This window comes from Eschrichtius robustus, chromosome 3, assembly GCF_028021215.1.
Source record: "Eschrichtius robustus isolate mEscRob2 chromosome 3, mEscRob2.pri, whole genome shotgun sequence".
Lineage (NCBI taxonomy): Eukaryota > Metazoa > Chordata > Mammalia > Artiodactyla > Eschrichtiidae > Eschrichtius > Eschrichtius robustus.
The window spans coordinates 32,290,142-32,310,213 of record NC_090826.1 but is presented as its reverse complement, the minus strand read 5'-3'; the positions used below and the strand labels follow the sequence as shown (position 1 = coordinate 32,310,213).

At 48.7% G+C, this 20,072-nt stretch overlaps 1 pseudogene; it reads left to right on the top strand.

Annotated features, from left to right (window-relative positions):
* The first annotated feature begins 9,374 nt into the window (after positions 1 to 9,374).
* LOC137762135 (peptidyl-prolyl cis-trans isomerase E-like) lies at positions 9,375 to 14,772 on the top strand (annotated as a pseudogene).
* Positions 14,773 to 20,072: the final 5,300 nt, after the last annotated feature.

The following is a 20,072-nucleotide window of genomic DNA, read 5'->3' as shown; positions in this document are numbered from 1 at the left end:
GATTTTGAAATATTCTGAAACATTATTCCATGTTACCTTGTTCTCTGTCATTATTTCATCAAACATGCCCCTCAAGAGTCAGCAATACTATCTTTTTCCAGTTCAGTACTGCTCTTGTCTTTTTAAGGTGGACTCAGGTACTTGGTAACTGCGTTTACCCTTTTAATTTCAGAGTCCTGAGCTCAGATCCAAAGATTATGCCAACACGGACGTTTCTGTTGTTGGTGGTGAAATAAAGGAAGTGTGTGGTGGCTCAGGGGCTTTCTGTGGTGAGCTTTGTGCTTAGCTGGCCATTGGGGGTTGCAGGCTTCCAACTTAGGACTAATCATGAGCAAGTCTCAGCCTTCTTAGAAGTAACTGGAAGGCTGCCAGGTCTTCTTTCAACCTAACAAGGTTTAAGCAGCTGAGTTGTATTGCACTCTTTTCAGAATGAATCTGAAATGTTTGGGCGGACAATCCATGTCAGTTTGGCCAAACCAGTGAGAATTAAGGAAGGCTTGTCCAGACCAGGTAAGTGGGGGCAACCACAGATACCCCATCACGTCCTCAACTGTGGCCTCTGTTTCATTTTTATCCCTGTCTTACTTCCTGCTGTGGGGTAATGTGTACATGAGTAGAGTGGTGTAGAGTAGAGAAGAGAATGCAGCACCTCCAAGGAAATAAAGAGTTTGAGATTCTCAGAAAGCTAGAGGCCTTGTCCCCATGAAAGTCTTGCTTTGGGACATACATATAGACTGTGCCGTTCCAGCCTTGACAAGGGCTGGGACTTCCCTTTTGACACGGCTGAGTCCTTCCTCCTTATTCTCACCCACCTCTGCTAAGAGCTGGACTTGAAGGCCTGACATTCCCCAGTGACAGCTTTCATTGCCCTGGGGAGCTCCTAAGACGTAACTTCTTTTCTGTGGCCCGTGAGAGCCACATCGTGTGTCCACGTAGTGAGTCCACGTTCTGCGTCCACGTAGTGCTGACCCAAGCAGCAAAGAATTGGACGTGGCTAATGAGCAGTTGGCTGATAGCTTGAGTTTCTTAACATCTGTTTGATTCTTTCCTTTCACTTTGGTCACATGATGACTGGTTGAAAAAGTTTTCTAGGAAGACTCTTGAAGAGAGGAAAGAGGAAGAAGGGTCAGAGCTTCCCAAAGTGGAAACCCAGGAGGTGAGATTGCAGGCTGCGCTTCCAGAGAGGCTGGTGCTCTGCACCCAGCACACTTCTGCTGTGGGTGGTGTTGGGGGAATTGAATGGAGAAACTGTGGGTGTCTTGTCCTTGTAGGGCACTGGGTGAGAAGTGCCTTATGTGTGCTTGGTGTCGATTTGTGACGGCTGTTCAACGAGGGGGTATCTCAGATGAGAAGGGACACCACCAGGACCCGTCATCCACCGATCTTTCCCGCTCCGTCACTGAAGACTTTGGCTCCAGGCTCCCTGTCTTCCTGCTCCTACCCTGATTCCACAGAGGCCCCTTCCCCAGGTCCAGGGCTCCCCATGCCTGGGCGCTTTCTCCTGCTTCTTGACACACATCTTGACCCTTGCTCCTCAGAATAATTCAGGGGCTCCTTCTCCTCTGTCCACCCTTTGCACAGTGGTGTTTCTCTGAGTTCCTTCCGTAGCGCTCGCCTCCTTTCTCCACACTGTCCTTGTGCATTTCAGCCACTTTTGTCCCTTGTCTGAGATGATCACAGCCACTCAGGCAGGGTTCTGGTGATTTCTTTATCTCTAGTCCTAGCCCTGACCTCTCTCCTGTGTTTCACATATTTCTGCCTGAATGTCTCACAGTCACCATAAATAAACAAAGCACATCCCAAGTGGATTTCCTCTTGCCTTTCACTCTGGTCTCCCCGTGTGCCCGATTTTAGCTGATTTTGCTGCCTTCTGGTCACTCAAACCAGAAGGTGCAGTTTATTTTAATTCACACATGATGCGTTGCCATATTCTGCTTATCTTATCTTTTAAGTCTTCCTCTTTCCTCTCCTGTTTGTTCCTACTGCATTATCTTGGTTTAGCCTCCATCTTCTGTCCTGTGAATAATGATAGTAGCTTCCTAACTGGTCTGTCAGTCGCAGGCCTGCTTCCTCCTGATCTGAGTAACCAGGAGGAGCTTTCTGAAGGATGGATCTGAGGATAATTGCTCTCCACAAGCATTTTAAGAACCTCCCTCATGTATAGGATTGAGTCTGGGCTACATCAGAGGCACAGAAGGGCTCTCCATGTTCTGACCCTGCTCATCTCTTTATATTGTAGCCCCATTTTACATTCTAGGAAACAAGAGACTATAGTTACCTATAAATCTGTAGTTATCTACAAATTTATAGTTACCTACAAATCTCATGTGTTGTTTTGTTCTATTAAATTTGGCCACGCTGCGTGGCTTGCAGGATCTTAGTTCCCAGACCAGGGATTGAACCTGCTCCCTCGACAGTGAAAGGGCGGAATCCTAACCACTGGACCGCCAGGGAGTTCCCAAATCTCTTGTGTTTTTGCATAAGCAGTTCCTTTGCCTAAAATGACCTTTCCAACTTAATCTGGCTAATTCCTACTCACCTTTCATCCCTCCCTTCTGGGCTTGCATGGCCTCTGGGCTTCCATGGGACCTGCTATCCTAGCATTTACTGCATTGTTTTGACATTACTTATTTAACGTATTTTAAATATTGCGTACTCTTTGCCGGGCACTAATGGCTTTACAAATATTTAATCCTATTGGCAGTCCTTTGAGGTAAGTACTATTATTATCCCCAAGTCTAGGTGACAAAACTAGGGCACGGTGAGGTTGAATAACTTGTGGACGTTACATAGCTCAGAAGTGGTGGGGCTGAGGTTTGAACCAAGGCTGTGGGGCTCTAGGGTCTGTGTGCCTCTCACAGTTGTGGCTGCCCGTCCCTCACTGAGTAGCCAGTCCTTCAAGGGCAGAAGCCCGATCTTATTTAATCACCTAGGGCTTGGCCTGAGAGCTCATACCTACGTGTTGACCTAATCCACACTACAAAGAGGTCAGACAGAGACAGTAGAGTTTTCTCTGTCAAACAGATGGGACGGTTTCTATTGAATGTTTTATCGTCTAATCAGCCTTGTCCATTTGGAGCACTAAGCAAGGCCCAACTTCCTCCACTGTCTCCTTTCTGAGCACTTAGGCCCTCCTTGCTTCCACTGCAGCCAGCCTGTGGATACGCAGGGCCAAGCATAGAGGAAGGGGGTGGTGTTACAGAAGTGGGTCCGTTTAACTGACTAAGGTGGGTGGGCTTGAACTGGGGCTTGAAGTTGTTGAGAGTTGTGTGTTTTGGGCCAGAAAAGCGTTGTTCTGTGACTGCAGGGGAAGGTGAAGGTGAAGCGAGCTGACTTGTCTGAGGCAGTGAGATGAGATAAAATGCCTGAGGGGTGGGGCTCCGGGTAGAGGGTGCTGAGGTCTCCTGTCACTGGGTGTCCAGCTGGGGGCCGTGGCCGTGGCCTCCGCCTTCTGCAGCGCCATCAGGGCCCAAGGCCTTCCCTGTCGGTGCCTTGCGCAGCCCGCTCGCTACAGTGGGTTCTGGGGTGTCTTCAGAAGAACACTCGCTCTCCTAGTCGGGGAGTCAGGCTGTTCTCTCTAACCTGGCCATTTCTCCTGCGTCTAGGGAGAGCCCGCCATAAAAAAGGCCCAGTTAAACCCTCAGATGTACATGGACATCAAGGTCAGGAACAAGCCAGCAGGCTGCATCCAGATGCTCCTGCTTTCAGGCGTCGTTCCCATGACAGCATGTGAGCAGGACTCCGGTCAGGATGGCCGGGAAGCTAGTGGCTGAGGAAACTGCCTGGACTCCTGGGCCCTTGACTATTTCTACCTGAGTCTATCTGAGGCGTCTTAGATCCCGGCATCTAGTGACAAATGAGGCAGAACAGGCTTTTCTTTCTTTTTTTTGCCACGCCACATGGCTTGTGGGATCTTAGTTCCCCAACCAGGGATCGGACGCATGCCCCCCTGCAGTGGAAGCATGGAGTCCTAACCACTGGACCGCCAGGGAACTCCCAGAACAGGCATTTTCGAAATTCCATAAAGGCTTAGGACTGTTAGAAAGAGTAAGCAGTTGAAAGTTTTGTGATTTGTTTTAATTACTCTCCCATTTGGTTTTATTGGGGTTTTTTTTTTTTTATAATTTTGTTTTGATATATTTTCAAATTTACAGATAGAGTAAGAATTCTATACGAATAGTACAAGGAACTATCATATGTCCTTTAACTGTTGATTAATTTACTTTTTTGCCCTTATGCTTTATCGTTTTGTTTATATACATACATACATACTTGTATTTTTTTACCCTCATACTAGTTGAGAGGAAGTTGAAGACATACATCATTCTTCAGCATGAATTTCCTAAGAGCAAGAATATTCTCTTACATAATCATAGTACAGCTATCAAAATCAGGAAATTTAACATCAGTATAACACTATTAACTAATCTTCAGGTCATATTCAAATTTCATCACTTATCCCAATATTGTTCTTTATAGTAATGTTAACAATTTCCGTTCCTTGACAAGGAGTCACACATTGCATTTAGTGGGTGGGTCTCTCTAGTCTCCTTTTATTTGTTAACAGTTTCTCAGTTTTTTATTGTCTTTCTTGATCTTGACATCTTTGAAGAGACAGGCCAGTTGTTTCTAAGATTGTTTCTCGGTTTGTCTTTGCCTGGTGCTTCCGCGTGATTAGACTTAGATTATGTGTTTCGGCAGGAATACCGCAGTAGAACGTTGTTTCCTTGTTAGTGCATCATATGAGGAAGTACTCGAGGTCAGTTCCAATGTTTGTGATGTTAACTTTGACCACTTGGTTAAGGAGATCTCTGCCAGGTTTCTCCCTTGGAAGGTTACAATTTTTAAGTTATAAATTAAAAGCTAAAACTTTTCTCCTCACTATCTCCAGCCCATCTCCCAGAGGTAACTACTATTGACAGTTGTTGTACGTTGCCTATTTCCTTAAATATTCATAATTACTCTTTTTACCTATGATCCTTTTTTTTGTTTGTTTCAATCTAGCTTTTTTTTTTTTAATGCTTATCAAAGTCATAATTGCATACAGTTTAAAGAAAATTGTTCTCTGGAGTTTGTTACAAGACATGACATTCTTCTGCTTCCCCATCGTCATAATTTTTCTGCCCTGCCAGAGGCAACATTCTTTTCTTTTAGGTGATTATTTTGACTTTTATTGCTGTATCTCTGAAAAATATATTCATGTTACTGCTACTTGATTTTTCTCAGTTTTTGGCTGTTATAGGTCAGTTTTTCTGGGAAACAGACTCATGGAGAGGTGGATGCAGGAAGTTTATTGGGGAGTGATCTCAGGAACAACTTCTGTAAGAGAATGAGTGGAGCAGATGGGGCAAAAATAGAGTAATTGAACAGCCTTGCAGTCACACAGAGACCTCAGCTGATCCCATGGGGAGTTTGGGCGCTTGGATATCCCTCCAGAATGTCCAGCTCTGAATTTTAGGCCAGGGGGCCAGGCTTTTGTACCCTCACATGGACCAGTCATGAATTCTGGCTGATTCCCAGGAGTGGTGAGGCAGCTCTCTTTGGCCAAAGGCATTTCCCGGATGGGACCCATCCTGGGGCTGGTAGCATCCAACACTCCTGGGAGGTGCGGGGGTGAGGGAATGCGGGTCTTGGTCTTGGAGAGGATCTGTGGGCTTAACCGCAGCATCCACTGCAGTCCACCCATCTCGCAGCTCGGGTCCGCTTACTTCACCTGGGAACGGCTCCTCCAGGACTCTGGTTGGTCTCTTTTTCTGGGGAAATTTCTAGAGGAATGTTAATGGAACTATAATCCCATTGCTGCTCTTGGTCTCAGAACCACAAACGATACTTGTCATCTCCCTCCTCTACTTTATTCCAGATTCCTCTCACCCTCACCTCAGCTGGTTTCTCTGCTTGTCTACATGGCTTACCTGATGAGGTGACCTAGACATTTATCCAAGGGGATTTGAGCTCCTGGTCATTTGTGCCCTTCCCAGGCCATGGCTGCCCATCAAGATTGGGCAGGAGAGTACAAGAGAGGTCCCATGGGTGCCCCAAACATATTCTGACCAGCCCTGTTGTGTAACAGCAGACCTACCTCCTAAAGACCAAGGTCAAGAATCCTGCCAAGATGATGACTCCTTTTCTTACCTGCTTATCTCCTGGCACAAGGAGCCTGAAGTGATCACCCAGTGGCATAGCTTGAAGTGTAATGGAGTCTGGTTGTCTCCACTGGTGAAGGTGTGCCCTCTAGGAGCCAGGACCTCTAGACCCACAGAGGCTTGAGTTGCAGGGATAGAAAGTAACAGGAGTGATGGTAACCAGGACCACTCCAGCTTCTACTTCTTGGTTCCTGGACCCCCAGGGACATAGCACTCGCTAATGAGCACTGATTTAGGGCTGTCCTTACAGGAAATCTTTTTTTTTTTTTTTTTTTTTGGCCGAGCCATTCAGCATGCAGGATCTTAGTTCCCCGACCAAGGATCTATCCTGTGCCCCCTGCATTGGGAGCACGGAGTCTTAACCACTGGACCGCCAGGGAAGTCCCCAGGATATCATTTCTGATATCCTAATACTGTCCTTCATAGAAACTTTTCTCCCCCTAACCTAGAATCATGCACTGTGTTTCTTGTGTCAGTTTAATCTCCTTTAATCTGGAACTGTTCCTCAGCCTTTGTCTTTTATGACATTGCCATTTTTGAAGACTCCAGGCCAGTTGTTTTATAGAATGTTCCTCATTTGAGTTTGTTTCCTCATGATTAGATTCAGGTTATTTTTGGTATTCTTTGCAGTACTCCAGAAGTGACATGTCTTTCTCCCTGTCTCTAATGTTGATTTTTCCACTACTGGTGAGGGTTACTTGGTTAAGGTTGTGTCTGCCAGTTTTTCCCACTCACAAGGTACTTTTATTCCCCTTTGTAATTGATAAGTGACTTTTAAGGAGACACTTTAAGACTTTTCACCTGGTGATTTTTGGTATTCTGTTTTTGATTCTAGACTAAGTCAATTATTACCGTGATGGTAATTTTCTACATTTATTCTAATTAGCCTTCTGCTATGAATAAGAGCTTTCTCTTCTTCCTTCCCCCTTTATTTGTTTTGCGTTAGTAGTCCATGTGTTAGTGTGCACTCATGAGTCTTTTTATTCATGTTCTACTCCATTACACTCACTCACTCACTTGTCAGTTCCTCAGACTGTCCTAAGTTTGGCCATCAGGAGCCCCCTCGAGTCTGTTCCTGTATCATATCCATTTGATACTCATTTTTTGAGCATTTCCTTACTTTCTGGTACAATAAAAAGATCTGGGCTTATCTGGTACTCTCTCTGCTCTGACCCTGGAATCAGCCATTTCTCCAAGAAGCTCCTGTTCCTTTTAGTGGGAAATAATAATTAGAAATCAAGATGTGGATCCTGGGTGGGTACACTGCTTCTGGGGTGTCATTGATCCTAGGCCCTTTCAGCCTTTCAGTAGGAAGTGTGTGTGTGTGTGTGTGTGTGTGTATCTTTAAGTCATGAATTCATACTGATACTCTAATTTCTGTCTAATACTACATATTTATATCTCTTTTCTCCCACAGCGAGAGCCTTGGCTCCCAATAACATCAGTATTTTCACATACTGTTCAATCCTACAGTACAAAATAGTTTCAGAATTGCTACAATTGTACCACTACCAACAAACAATTTTTTTTGCATTTCTTTTTCTTCAGTCTGTAAAGAGTCCAAATACTGTGTTCAAAGAGTTCTTAGATTCCTTTCTTTCCTTCTGTATGGCTAAGTTATCCATTTAACTTCAGTTCTCACTTGTTTCTCTTTGTGTTCCGTTTTAGGGGTTCCACCCCCACCCCCAGCCTTATTGATTTAGTTTTATTTTTTGAATAAACTCTGACAGTCTTCAGAAATCAAAACTATACCAAGAGGCACACATGGAGTTGTGTCACTCCCTCCCACTCCCTCTGCCCCTATTCCCACCCACCTTCTATGAGTAACCAATTTCATTAGTTCCTGGTTAATCCTCCTTTTGTTTCCTTTTGCAAAAATGAACAGATATAGGAATATTTCCTTATCTCCTTCCTTCTTTCACAACATGTAGCATATTGTGTATTCTCTTTTGCACTTTGCTTTTTTCACTAAACAACATATCCTGGAAATCACTCCATATCAGTTCACAGAGATCTCCTATTCTTGTTCATAGTACTTCACAAGGTGGACATACCATAGTTTATTCAACAAGATTCTGGTGCGTGGGCATTTAGGTTGTTTCCATTATACTGCGGTTACAAATAATGTGTATGTGGATTTCGTATCGTTGGAGGTATATCTTCAGGGTCATTCCTAAAAGTAGGGTTACTGGGTCAAAGGGTAAATGCACAGGTAATTTTGTTAGATATTGCCAAATTCTCCTACAAAGAGGTATCATTTTGCATTCCCTCTAGCGATGTGTGGGAATACCTGTTTCCCTGGCTTCACTCACAGATTGTGTTTTTAAGTTTTTGAATTTTGACCAGTCTGATAGGCAAGAAATGGATTCTCAAAGTATTGGTAGTTTTAATTTACGTTTTTCTTATTATGATTGTCAAAGAATATCTTTTTATATATTTAATGACTTATAACAAAAACTGTCCCCCAAAAACGATTTTTTTATGTCTTCTGTCGCTTTTTCTGTTAAGTTTGATCTTTTTTTTCCTTCCAGTTTTTAAGAGTTCTTCATATATGGGGATATTAGATTTTCTGTGATATATGTTGCCAATGAATATTTCTCCCAGTTTGTCATTTTTTGTTGTTGTTTTTACTTTGTTTATGGTTTTTTTGCCATGCAAAAGTTGTTGAATTTTTTTTTTTAATTGCCCCTGGATTTTGAGTGATAGTTGGAAAGTCCTTCCTTACACCCAGGTTATAGAAGAATCCAACCCATGTTGTCCTCTAGTACTGATAATTAATTTTTTTCTTTACATTTAGATATCTGATCCATTTGGAGTTTATTCTTGCAGTGAGGTAAGTTGTAAATCCAACTTCACCTTTTTTCAAATGTTTGTTCATATGTCCCAGCACCATTTTAGAAAATGTCCATTTTTGCCCAAACGATTTTAAGATGACAACTTTTATGAAATACTGAATTATATGTACCTTGGTCTGTTTCTGGACTGTCTGTTCTATTCCCCTGGTCTGTTCAGTCTCTTTGTGTGCCATACCACTAGTAAACGTTTACTTCAAGTGAAGGTAATATATACTTTCTTAGATTCTGAGAGCTGGAGGTTTAACTATCCAGTTAGATATTTTTAACCCCGGCACCTTTTCCTTTCTCGGCGCCAGAGAATTTCCGCTGCCTGTGCACCCACAAGAAGGGCTTTGGCTTCAAGGGCAGCAGCTTCCACCGCATCATCCCCCAGTTCATGTGCCAGGGCGGCGATTTCACCAACCACAACGGCACCGGGGGCAAGTCTATCTATGGGAAAGTTTGATGATAAAAACTTCATCCTCAAACACACGGGACCAGGTGGGACCCGATCGGTGGGTGGTGATCGGTGGGCCGGGCTGGGGCCGGATGGCGGAGCAGGGGGAGCAATGGGCTGTGGTTCCGGTCCCCTCCAGACGGTCACCCAGTGAACAGAGGAGAGGTGTTCAGCCTGGCTAGAGCTTTAGGCTTCTAAGGGTTGTTTTGGTTTTTATTTTGACTTACTCAAGTTCACGCTTGCCTCCTTTTAAGTGGAAGAGGCATATAGCCTGGTCCTGCTGCTACAGTGATGTGTTGTTACTGTTTCTGTAACTTTTTATTTTATATAATTTCAAGTTTACCAAAAACTTACCGGAACAGAACAAGGAGCCCCTGCCTGTAAACCTTTATATGCCGTTCACCCACATCACCAGCTGTTTACTGGTGACCATCGTTCCCCACTTACTCTAGTCTCTTTCTGTATATATTTATAGACAGTGTCTATTTGGGGGCAGCCGTTTGAGAGTAAGTCAGAGACCTCATGCACTTTCACCACTAAATACCTCATTGTGTTATTTCCTAAGAACCAGGGCATTTTTAGTATTACCACAATATATAGTTATCAAAAGCAGAAAATTAACACTGGTACAGTACTGTCACCTACAGTGCATATTCAGGTTTCATCGTGGTCTCGGTAATGTCCTTTCCGAGGTATTTATAGTTGAAATGTATCACCCGCTCGCCCAGTCATGGTCCAACCCCTCCCCTCTCCCACCCCCAAAACACTGCCGTTTGTTTGCATCTGCCTCCTCATATCCCAGGCTCCATCACCAGCTGTGCTTCCCTCACTCTTGCCTTCCAGCCGCACTGCCTTTTTCTTGCTCTCTCCTGCTCACCTGGTACAAAACTCGCATGTACTGGAGAAAAGCACATGCCCATGCACCTGATGCCCCTCAGGGTGAGGAGCACAGCCCAGCAGTCCTCGCAGATCGCTGCTTGATCCTCATCGCAGTCTGAGAAGAAAACACTCCTTTTCCTCGAGCCTCAGACCTCCAGCGTTGCCCCCGCCACTCTCCCTCCCAGCTAAATGATCTTGCTTCTTATCTCACTGAGCAATAGGAACAATGAGAAAGATCTGCTGTGCTCTTCTTCCCAGTTCCCATCAGACCCTGGGTCCTCCCCTCCCTTTACTGCATCCTCCAGTCTCCCTCATGCTGCAGTGCTGCCAGCCTTCAAAGAAATAAAATAACTCTCCCTCGACCCTGTGTTCCCCCTCCAGCTGCCACGTTAATTCGCTGGTCCCTTTTTAGCAAAACTTCTTCAGAGTTGTGTAGGCTCATGGCCTCTGTTTCTTTCCTCCGCCCCCTCCAGTGAGACTTTCTTCCCCACCACGCCTTGCTCTCGTTGAAGATGCCAGCAGCCTCCACCTTGCCAGCAGCCAAGCCTCCGCCCTCTTTTTCCACCTCTCAGTAGCACTTGATACTATGAATCACGCCTTCCTGAGCCCCTTTCTTCACTTGCTGGCAGAGCACCTCATCTTCCGTTCTCGTTGTGCCTCATAGGCTGCTCCTCTTCAGTCTCCTTTCCTTTCTCCCCCTCCCACCAAGTCGTTAGAGGGACTCAAAGCTCAGCCCTGGTTTTTCTTCTCTGTCTACACTTACTCTTTACTTAACGGTTCTTAACGCTTTAGCCTCGTGCCCACCTCTTAGAGCTGATACTTTACTATATGCTGAAATGAAAGTCACAGCTAATATATCCTGCCAATACCTAATTTTTAAAAAGTAGTATTATAACATAAAGGAAAGTAATTTAGAATAAAATAATATGCATTTCGATATTTAGGTGCTTGGACACAACTGCATGTATGGAATATTTGAACACATGCACTTCTGCCTGGAGCAGGTTAGCAACGTGGACTGACTGACACTGGCGTATCATGTCACCAGAGTCACGGCAGCATGATTTTCTGAAACAGTGAAAATCTCTTGGTAATATTCTGAACAAAAAGAAAGTGACTCTTCCCTCAGTTTATGTGATAGGTCCATTTCTGAAAAAATTCGACATAATAAATCTTTGGATTTACATGTAAAATGGAGTTAGGTTCTAGGCTTAGATCATTATAAACAGATATTTGTCATCTGCATGAATGTTTGTCTGGGCATTGAAAGTCTAAGGATTTAGAATAATTCTTCATTAGGTGGGACATTGCAGGACATGCCTGCTTCCTCCCCAGTATTACTGACAACCAAAACCATGCCTTGAACTTTCCAAGTAGCCTCGAGGGGGCAGCATTACCCTATTTAGAGTCACTGCCCTAGACAATCCTGTCCGTCCTGGGGCTTTCCCTCCTGTCTGCTGAATTTCTCCCGCCCCCACGTACGTGTTGCTGCTGCCCTCCCGCTGTCTTCCCTGGACATCCCAGCGGGGTCGCAGACCTCACGTGCCCAAGCAGCTCTTGCTGTTCACCCCCGAGTGCTTCCTCCCCATCTGCCCTGTTTCAGCCGCCATCTACCCGGCTGCTTGGTCAGAAGCTTAGGACTCATCCTTGCCCCCCCTCCTCTGTCGCCTGGATGGCAGGTCCATCTGTCTTCAGTTCACCTCCCAGTGCAGCTGCTCTTCACCTTCCTCCAGCACCACCGGCGTCCCCGAGCTCGTCTCCCTCCTTCCACTCTTGCCTCTTCCCCCGCAGAGTCTAATCTCTGCGAGATGGTCAGAGCAGTCCTTTTTAAGGGTAACTCTCATCACGTTGCTCTCCTGCTGACAACCCCCGCGTGGCGCATCTCGTGTAGCATCTGGTCCTACAGGCCGCTGACCTGGGTCCTGGCCCCTCTCCAAGCTCATGGACTGTGCTGCCCGCCCTCTGTGCCCCCACTGCAGTCTGGCTGTTCCTCAGACACCCAGAGCTCACTGCCCGCAGGGCCGTGTGGCAGGTGCCGGCTCCTCTCCTGGAGGCTTCCTCCTCCAGCACCCACAGGCTTCACCCCTCATCTCCTCTGGGCATCGCCCACAGGTCGTCTAGCCCAAGAAGCCTGCCCTTGCCTCTCTGTCTCAAATGGGCTTTCCTACCATCTCGCTCTTCTTTTTAATCAGCTTCATTTTTCTTCACGCACTGGTTACCTGAAATCATATTATAAATTTACTCTTTTACTTATTTATTGTCTTTTTTCTCCTGAGAATGTCAGCCTCATGAGGGCAGGACTTAGTCTTTCTTGTTCACCATTGTATTCTGGAACAGTGTCTGACACATAGTAAACCTGCAGTAAATATTTAAATATTTAAAACAGATATTCACAGGGCCAGTCCATTATGTGTCAGGCACCCTGATCAACTCCGGCCTGAAAGTAGAGTGGGACTCAGTCCCCATTTGAAGGGAGCACACGTTCTAGAGGCCCAGCCGTGAGGGGTGGGGTTTCTTGTTGCCACAGATGAACTGCAGCTCCTCATGCTACACTCCTTCAGCCCCTGCCAAACCTGGGCCTTTTAGACTGAACTCGGATGTCACTTCCTCCAGAAAGCCTTCTGTGATACTGTCACCAGTGTGTGTGTGTCTGTCTGAGGTGACTGTCTTTTGTGCTCTCATTCACTGAGCAAACATCTCTGCCACTAGGCTTCACTATTTCAGAGCATAATTATCTTTTTTTTTAACAGTTTCATTGAGATAGAATTCACATACCATTCAGTTCACCCATTTAAAGTATACATTTCGGGACTTCCCTGGCGGTCCTGTGGTTAAGACTCCATGCTCCCAATGCAGGGTGTGTGAGTTCGATCCCTGGTTGGGGAACTAAGATCCCACGTGCTGCATGGTGTGGCCAAAAAATAAAAATAAAATACATTTCAGTGGTTTCTAATGAATTCACATAGTCATGTAGCCATCCCCACATATAACTTTAGAATGTTTTCATCACTCCCAAAAAGAAACCCCACACTCTTTAGCAGTCATTCCCTAATCCCCTTGTCCCCCAGCCCTAGGCAAACACCAATCTGCTTTCTGTCTTTGTGGATTTGCCTATTATGGGCATTTAATGTAAACAGAATCAGACAATTGTAGGCTTTTGTGACTGGCTTCTTTCACTTAGCATAATGTTTTTAAAAATGTTCATCTACAATATAGGGTGTATCAGTATTTCATTCTTTTTTGTTGCCAATTAATATTCCACTTATGGATATACCACAGTTTATTTATTCATAAGTTGATGGACATTTGGGTTGTTTCTATTTTTTGGCTATTACGATGCTGCTGTGAACATTCATATATAGGCTTTTGTGTGGACGTATGTTTTTATTTCTCTTAAGTATATACCTAGAATTGGAAAACTATGTGTTTTTTTGTAGATATCCTTTATCAGATTAAGGAAGTTCCCTTTTATTCCTAGTTTGTTGGGTGTTTTTATCATGAAAAGGTGTTGGATTTTTTTTCCTGCATCTATTGAGATTATTATGTGGTTTTTGTCCTTTATTCTATTGATACGGTTTATTACATTGGTTTCTGGATATTAAACCAAGCTTACATTCCTGAGATGAATCAATATTTAACTTGTGAGTGACTCTTTTCCGCGAGACTGTGGGCTCCACCAGGGCTGGGACCAGTGTCCCCAGGGTTCAACAGGTGCCTGGTTATGAAGTAATAAGTATTTGTTGAATGAATTAATGAAAGGACAAACCAGTATAAAATGATTGGAACAACCATGCTTAGCGTTTCATTGACTATCAGTTGAGTGGAAGACAAGGCATCCAAGACTCTGTACGTCCCAGAGTCTGAGCCTGCCTGACTGAAAGGCTGACAGCAGTGTGCGCAGGCATCCTCTGAGGGCCAGACATCCCAGCAGCATTTACGCTCCTCCCTCTACTACCAGACGTCCTGAGGGCCGGGAGAAGGGTGGAGGGGACCGACGTGGTCGTTCTCTCCCCCAGGCCTGCTCTCCATGGCCAACTCTGGCCCAAACACCAATGGCTCCCAGTTCTTCCTGACATGTGACAAGACGGATTGGCTGGACGGCAAGCACGTGGTATTTGGGGAGATCACGAAAGGCCTGGATGTCTTGCGGCAGATTGAGGTGGGCGGCCGCCCGGGCCCCCGGGGCACAGCCGTGTGGGAGGGCAGGAGCGGGGGCTCCGGGGCCTGGAGAGAGGGGCCACGGCTGCTGCTGGGGGGTGGGTATCCTGAGCTGCCCTTTCCTCTCCACCCTCCCTCCCTCCCCTGATTCCTCCTCTTCTGTTTTGCCTGCAAAGGCCCAGGGCAGCAAGGACGGGAAACCCAAGCAGAAGGTCATCATCTCCGACTGTGGGGAGTACGTGTGAGAGGGGAGCTGTCAGCCCGGGGAACCGGCAGCCAAGGTGTCCCATTTGCAGCAAGCAGGGCTTTGTGTCCTGACCCTTCCTTGGGGTCAGCGTGGGGCAGCTCCTCTGTAGGCACGCCCTGGGCCGCCTCTGGCTCTTCCCCAAGTGGGGCCGTGGGCCAGGGTGCTGCCCTCCCCACCGTGGACGGCTGTGCGTGCCCTTTCCAGGCCAGGGCCTCTCCTGGGCCCACCTGTGTGGATCTTGGCTGTATCTTCCGGTAAAATCAATCCTAGTTCTTGTACTGCTGCCACGCAGCCAGGTCCCAGGTGTTTTCAGAGGTTGCACCTGTGACTGATGTGTCCTGCTGCAACGGATGACAGACCGTAGCACCTCTCTTGCTGCTTCCCTCCCCTCCAGGCTGGCCCAGAAGGCACACCCTTGTCAGACCACTGCAGGGCAGCAGAGGTCAGAGCTGCTGCCGAAGTGCCTCTGTCTCCTGTCTCTCACCTGCTGCCAGGCAGGCGAGGTGGGTGAGCCACGCTCCGTTCCTGCCCTCACACCTGCTGGTCTTGAGTCTAATGGGCACAGTGGTCAGTCTCAGCGGCCCGTTCACTTATTGTTCATTCGTTGAACCAATAGTCAGAATTGTATTACAGCAGAGTCCAGGGCCCTTCTTTTGCCAGGCCGTGAGCTTGGTACTGGTGAGGTACAAGAAGCCAGAGGCGGTTCCTGCCCCGCCCCCAGTTGCACCTGGACGTTGAGCTCTGAGGCTGCGGTTTGTCACCTGCTCTAGGCTCACCTCTCGCCTACACCAGTGTTTGGCCGGCCAGGCCACCTCACAGCAACCCGCCGTGCCGAGGCTGAGCCCCGTCAGGTGCTCAGTCACCAGAAACCTCCTCCAGGGCTGCCACCTGCTCCCCTGCCGCCTGCGAGTGGCTGTCTGGATCGAGTCTCAACATTCAGAAACTGCTGGGCTGGGCTGGTTCCCTCAGCCTGTGTTCTCATTTTGGGCTGAGATCAGGTTGAGTCGGGGGGGTGGGACAGCCTTCTGGCCCCAGTGCCCCCAGGTCAGTTCCTGCAGAGGGATGGATGCTAGGCCTCCCTCTGCCGCCCTGTGCCAGCCTGGCTCTCTGCCTTCAGGTGGGGCTTCGTCCCATCTGGCTGGCTGGGGTCCACTCCCGTGGCTGGGATCCACCGCTGCAGTATTCCTGGCTGGGGCCCTCACTACTTAACAGAGGTGTTCCTCTCACTGGTGGTCAGCTGTGGCTGTCAGAACACGCAGCAGTGAGGCCAGGAGAATGCCAGCCTCTCGGGGCTGGTGTGATGTCCAGGAGACAAGGGAATGTGTGTGAAGTACTCAGAGTCAGCATGGCTGGCCCTAGGGGTGATGTGGGGATGGGGAGCAGGCTGGCCTGAGGCCCCAGGAGGGAAGACTGGTCACAAAGCCCTTGTGAAACAAGGGCAGGGTGGGGGCGGGGGGACTATGTCACTGGACCTCCCTGATTGCCCTGGGAAGGTGGGACCAGTGGACTGGCCGGAGAGGCTGGTTGGGGGGTCATCAGGGGCCGATTGCCCACCCTGTCCTGTGTAAGGGCTTCCCCAGAAGCTGCTGCACGGTAATCACCTGTGACCCTTGTGCAGGTGGTGACCTAAGCCTCAGGGCTGAGGTGCCTGGTCCAGGTGTTCTGGGCTAATGGCCAGCCTGGTGGCCGTGCCCTGGCTCCCTGCCTTCCCGATGCTGGGCCAGGGCTGCAGGTGATGGGATCGGGGGGCCCACACCTGCCCTCCGGGGAAGGAATAGTGAGCCCTGGTTTGTAAGTGACAAAACTAAGGCAGAAGTCAAGGGATGGAGTGCTACTGCAAACTATGTTCCCAAAGAATATTTAGTAACAGAAATGTTCAAAATATGTTATAGATTGAATAATTCAGATCACCAAGCAGTGCATAGAGTACGATCCTAACTTTGTAGAATACCCATATATTATATAAAGAGACCGATAGGAATGTGCTAAGGAAAGAAGCCTGGAAGGAATTATTAACACCGGTTGTCTCCATGTGGTGAGATTGTGTGTGTTTGTATTCTGCTTTTGATTTTCAAGAGTGTCCCCGACACACATGTAATATTTTCTTAAGTGAGAAAAACTTTTTTTTTTTTTTAAAAGAGGGCCAAATGCTTGCTCAAGGCTTCCCAGTGAGGAGACAAACCCCAGAAAGTTTCCCTTGAGCTGCACTAGTGAGCAGGGCCGTGGGAGGACGGGGAGGGGGCAGCGCTGCCATGTCCTCTGCCAGCCGTGACCCCCCCCCTCCCCCCACGGAGGGGCGAGCAAGTCCACACCTCACCCCAGGAGACTACCAAGTTTTTATTTTTTTAGGAAAAGCACAGCTTTGAAGTAAGTACAGCAGCACCTCCAAGGACACATTCTGGGAGGAGTGGGTTTTAATAGGAAGGCACGCGGGAGAGGCCCACGTTTGCAAATTCACTTAAAATAAGGCCACTAATAATGCTATTCATTCAGCGCAGGTGTGCAGACCCAGTGCCAAGTGCTCCGGACGGCCCTGCTCCCCCTGCTGGCCTTGCCAGGGCAGAGCCAGTAGCCCGTTCTGAAGAGGGAGAAGCCGGCTCCCCGGTGCGCAGTGTGTCAGATCAACAAGAGGCAGAGCCAGGGCTTGTTGCCAGCGGGTCTGCTGGCTGCAAAGCTGACCCTCTCCTGTCACAGCTTCCTTTCCTATGAAGTTACAGGGAATTTCTTGAAGAATGTCACCTACTTCCCTACATAGAGACACACAAGAATAGGGCTTCGCCCGATGGGCTGGCATCTGGGCCAGGATCACGCTTCGGTTATGAAGATGTGCACCAGGGGTGAGGTGACAGAGCAGTGTGCCCACACAGCATGGCCCCAGGCGCCGCTGTTCCTTTGGGCCCACCCTCTCTGGCAGCGTGTACTTTGCCGCCAGTGGGCCTGAGTTGACCGCCAGTGGGCCTGAGTTGACCGCCCTTATTTATGCTTCTCATGTGCAGCCTTGAATGTGACCCAGACTGCCAAGGGCAACCAGATAAACGAGGTGGGCCTAGTGACTGACCACTGCCACCTCATCAGCTTTCTGTCCTTAATTGTCTCCCTTCTCTGAAGCCTTTTCTACTTGATTTCATTTGGTGGCCACCTGGATGGCTGAAGGTGCTAGAAGTGTCAGGAAGGCCATGACTGCAGGACTTTTGGCTTTATTGCATGAAAAGGGAGTCGTATCACAATCCTATGTTCCTTTTGTTCTACACCTCTGATGGCAGGGCAGTCCACATCTTCAAAACATTCACTTCATAAACTTTCCTGGAGCCCCAAACCATGCCAGGTTACGTGCTTAGGCACTGAAGAAACCTAACATTGACATTTGTCAAAAGTTTCCAAGCCTCCACTGCCCTTGATGTTGGGAGGAGAGAGCTCTGAATAAGGCCCTGAAATGGCAGGTTTCAAGTCCTAGGACAACTGGGCGCTCAGGCCATGTCTTGGCTCTCTGAGAGGACACGGCCAGAGTGGCAGGCGGATTCTCTGGCTGGAACAGCCTTTGGAGATGTGAGAGTCCTTGTATGTCCTCTTGCCAGAGACGGGAAACTGAAGCCTGAATCAGGGGGCACTTGCCCAGACGTCAGACAGGTCAGTGGCTGAGCTGGAGCCAGAATACGGGTCTCCTGACACTTGGGCTGGTACCTGGTCCTCTCACTGCCAGCCTGAGCTCAAAGCCCCAGGCTAAAGAGGAGACCACCACCTTCCTCTGTCCATGGGGAGGGTCTCTTCCTGTGCACTGGCTCCCAGAGGCCCTCCCAGGTCCAGGCGGAGGGGCTGCTGTCCTGCAGCAAGGCCCCAGCCTCCACCCCTGCTGCCAGACCTGCGCTCCCGGAGCCCCTCCTTGGGGCGCAGAGTGAATTCCAGGGCTGCACGTCCTGGGCTGTGCCCGTGGGTTGGGGCGGGCCCAGGCTCTGCTTTTAATGACACAGTATTTCAGGGTTCGGGCAGCTGGACGCAGTCTGCTCCACCAGGTAAATTACAGGCTTACCAAGTCAGAAATCAAATAAACACTCTAACTGCCGGCGGCCGCTCCAAGGAGAGCAGTGGTTTCCGGGAACCTCCCCACCCAGCTCAGCTTAATTGCCGTCTGTCATTCCCCTGGGACGGGGGCCTTTTCTCTGGCTCACAGGCCCCAAGAAACAGGACAGGGCTCCTGGGCACACAGGGTGACGCAGACTTGGGTGACCAGTCTGTTTTTGACAGCTTCTGGACACGGGCAGGTGCTAACAAGCCTTGCCCTCGCTCCACGCCTGGCCCCAGGCTGCCCAGTGTCCCAGAGCACTGGGGGCAGTGGATCGCTCCTTAGCAAGAGATGGCAGGTAGTTTTCACTCCACATGCCAACTCTGATCTGTTGGTGGTGGCCACCTGGAGTTCTGTGCTGGTCATTTTGAAATTCTATCCAGATTTGAAAGAAAAAATATCAAGGTTGATTGATGACTGCCGTGCAGAAGGTTACGGGAAACTATGTCACCCGTGTTGGGCATTGTCATCCTGGGCCACCCGACGTATCCACCGTACTTGGCTCAGCAAAAAGATAACTTTTCCACAGAGCTGAACTCCTGATGGTTCAACATGGTGACCAGATGGGGTCAATAAAGCCCCCAAGATATTTTGTTTCCCTAAAGTGTCGGCGCACTGCATGTCTTCCCCAGACAGCAGAGGCAGGTCAAGGGAGGAAGACAGGGAAGATGAATGCCATCAGCCTTGGCCCTAAATCATGCTGTTCATTTAGCTCTTTCTGGAGGTGACCCACATGCCTCCTTGTGGCCAGCGGTTTGGTAATTCAGATCCACAAATATAGCACACCGAGGGCAACTCCACACTCTAACAGAAGTGCCCAGAAATGCCCACTTTTGCACCTGGGAAGGGCAGGCAACTGGAGATGGACCAGGACCTGTCTACACATCCCCAGACCCTGTTGTGGACGGTGAAGGGCCTGGGGTGGCCATCCTGGGCTCCAGGTGCCTCTGAGCTCGTCCCACATCCACCCACAGCTGGGCCAGCAGTGGACAAGGGCAGGTCCTCAGACAGGACTCTGCCAACCGCAAAGAACGGTCAGCCCGTGCCTCTGGAGAGGGGTCTGGGGTAGGACCCTGCTGCGGACGCAGACCACCAGGCCCGAGTTCCACCACCGCCTCAGGCGCCGGGCGGGGGCGGGGCAGAGGGGCCTGGGGAGGACCAGCCCCTGGCAGGATGTGGGCAGCGGAGGGGCGCCCTCGCTGCCGCCCTGCCTGAGCTGTGAGGGCGTTGGGGGTGCCCCCTGCGGAGGGTTGAGCTGACCCGGGAGGGGCGGCGCAGCAGGCGGGGCGGGGCC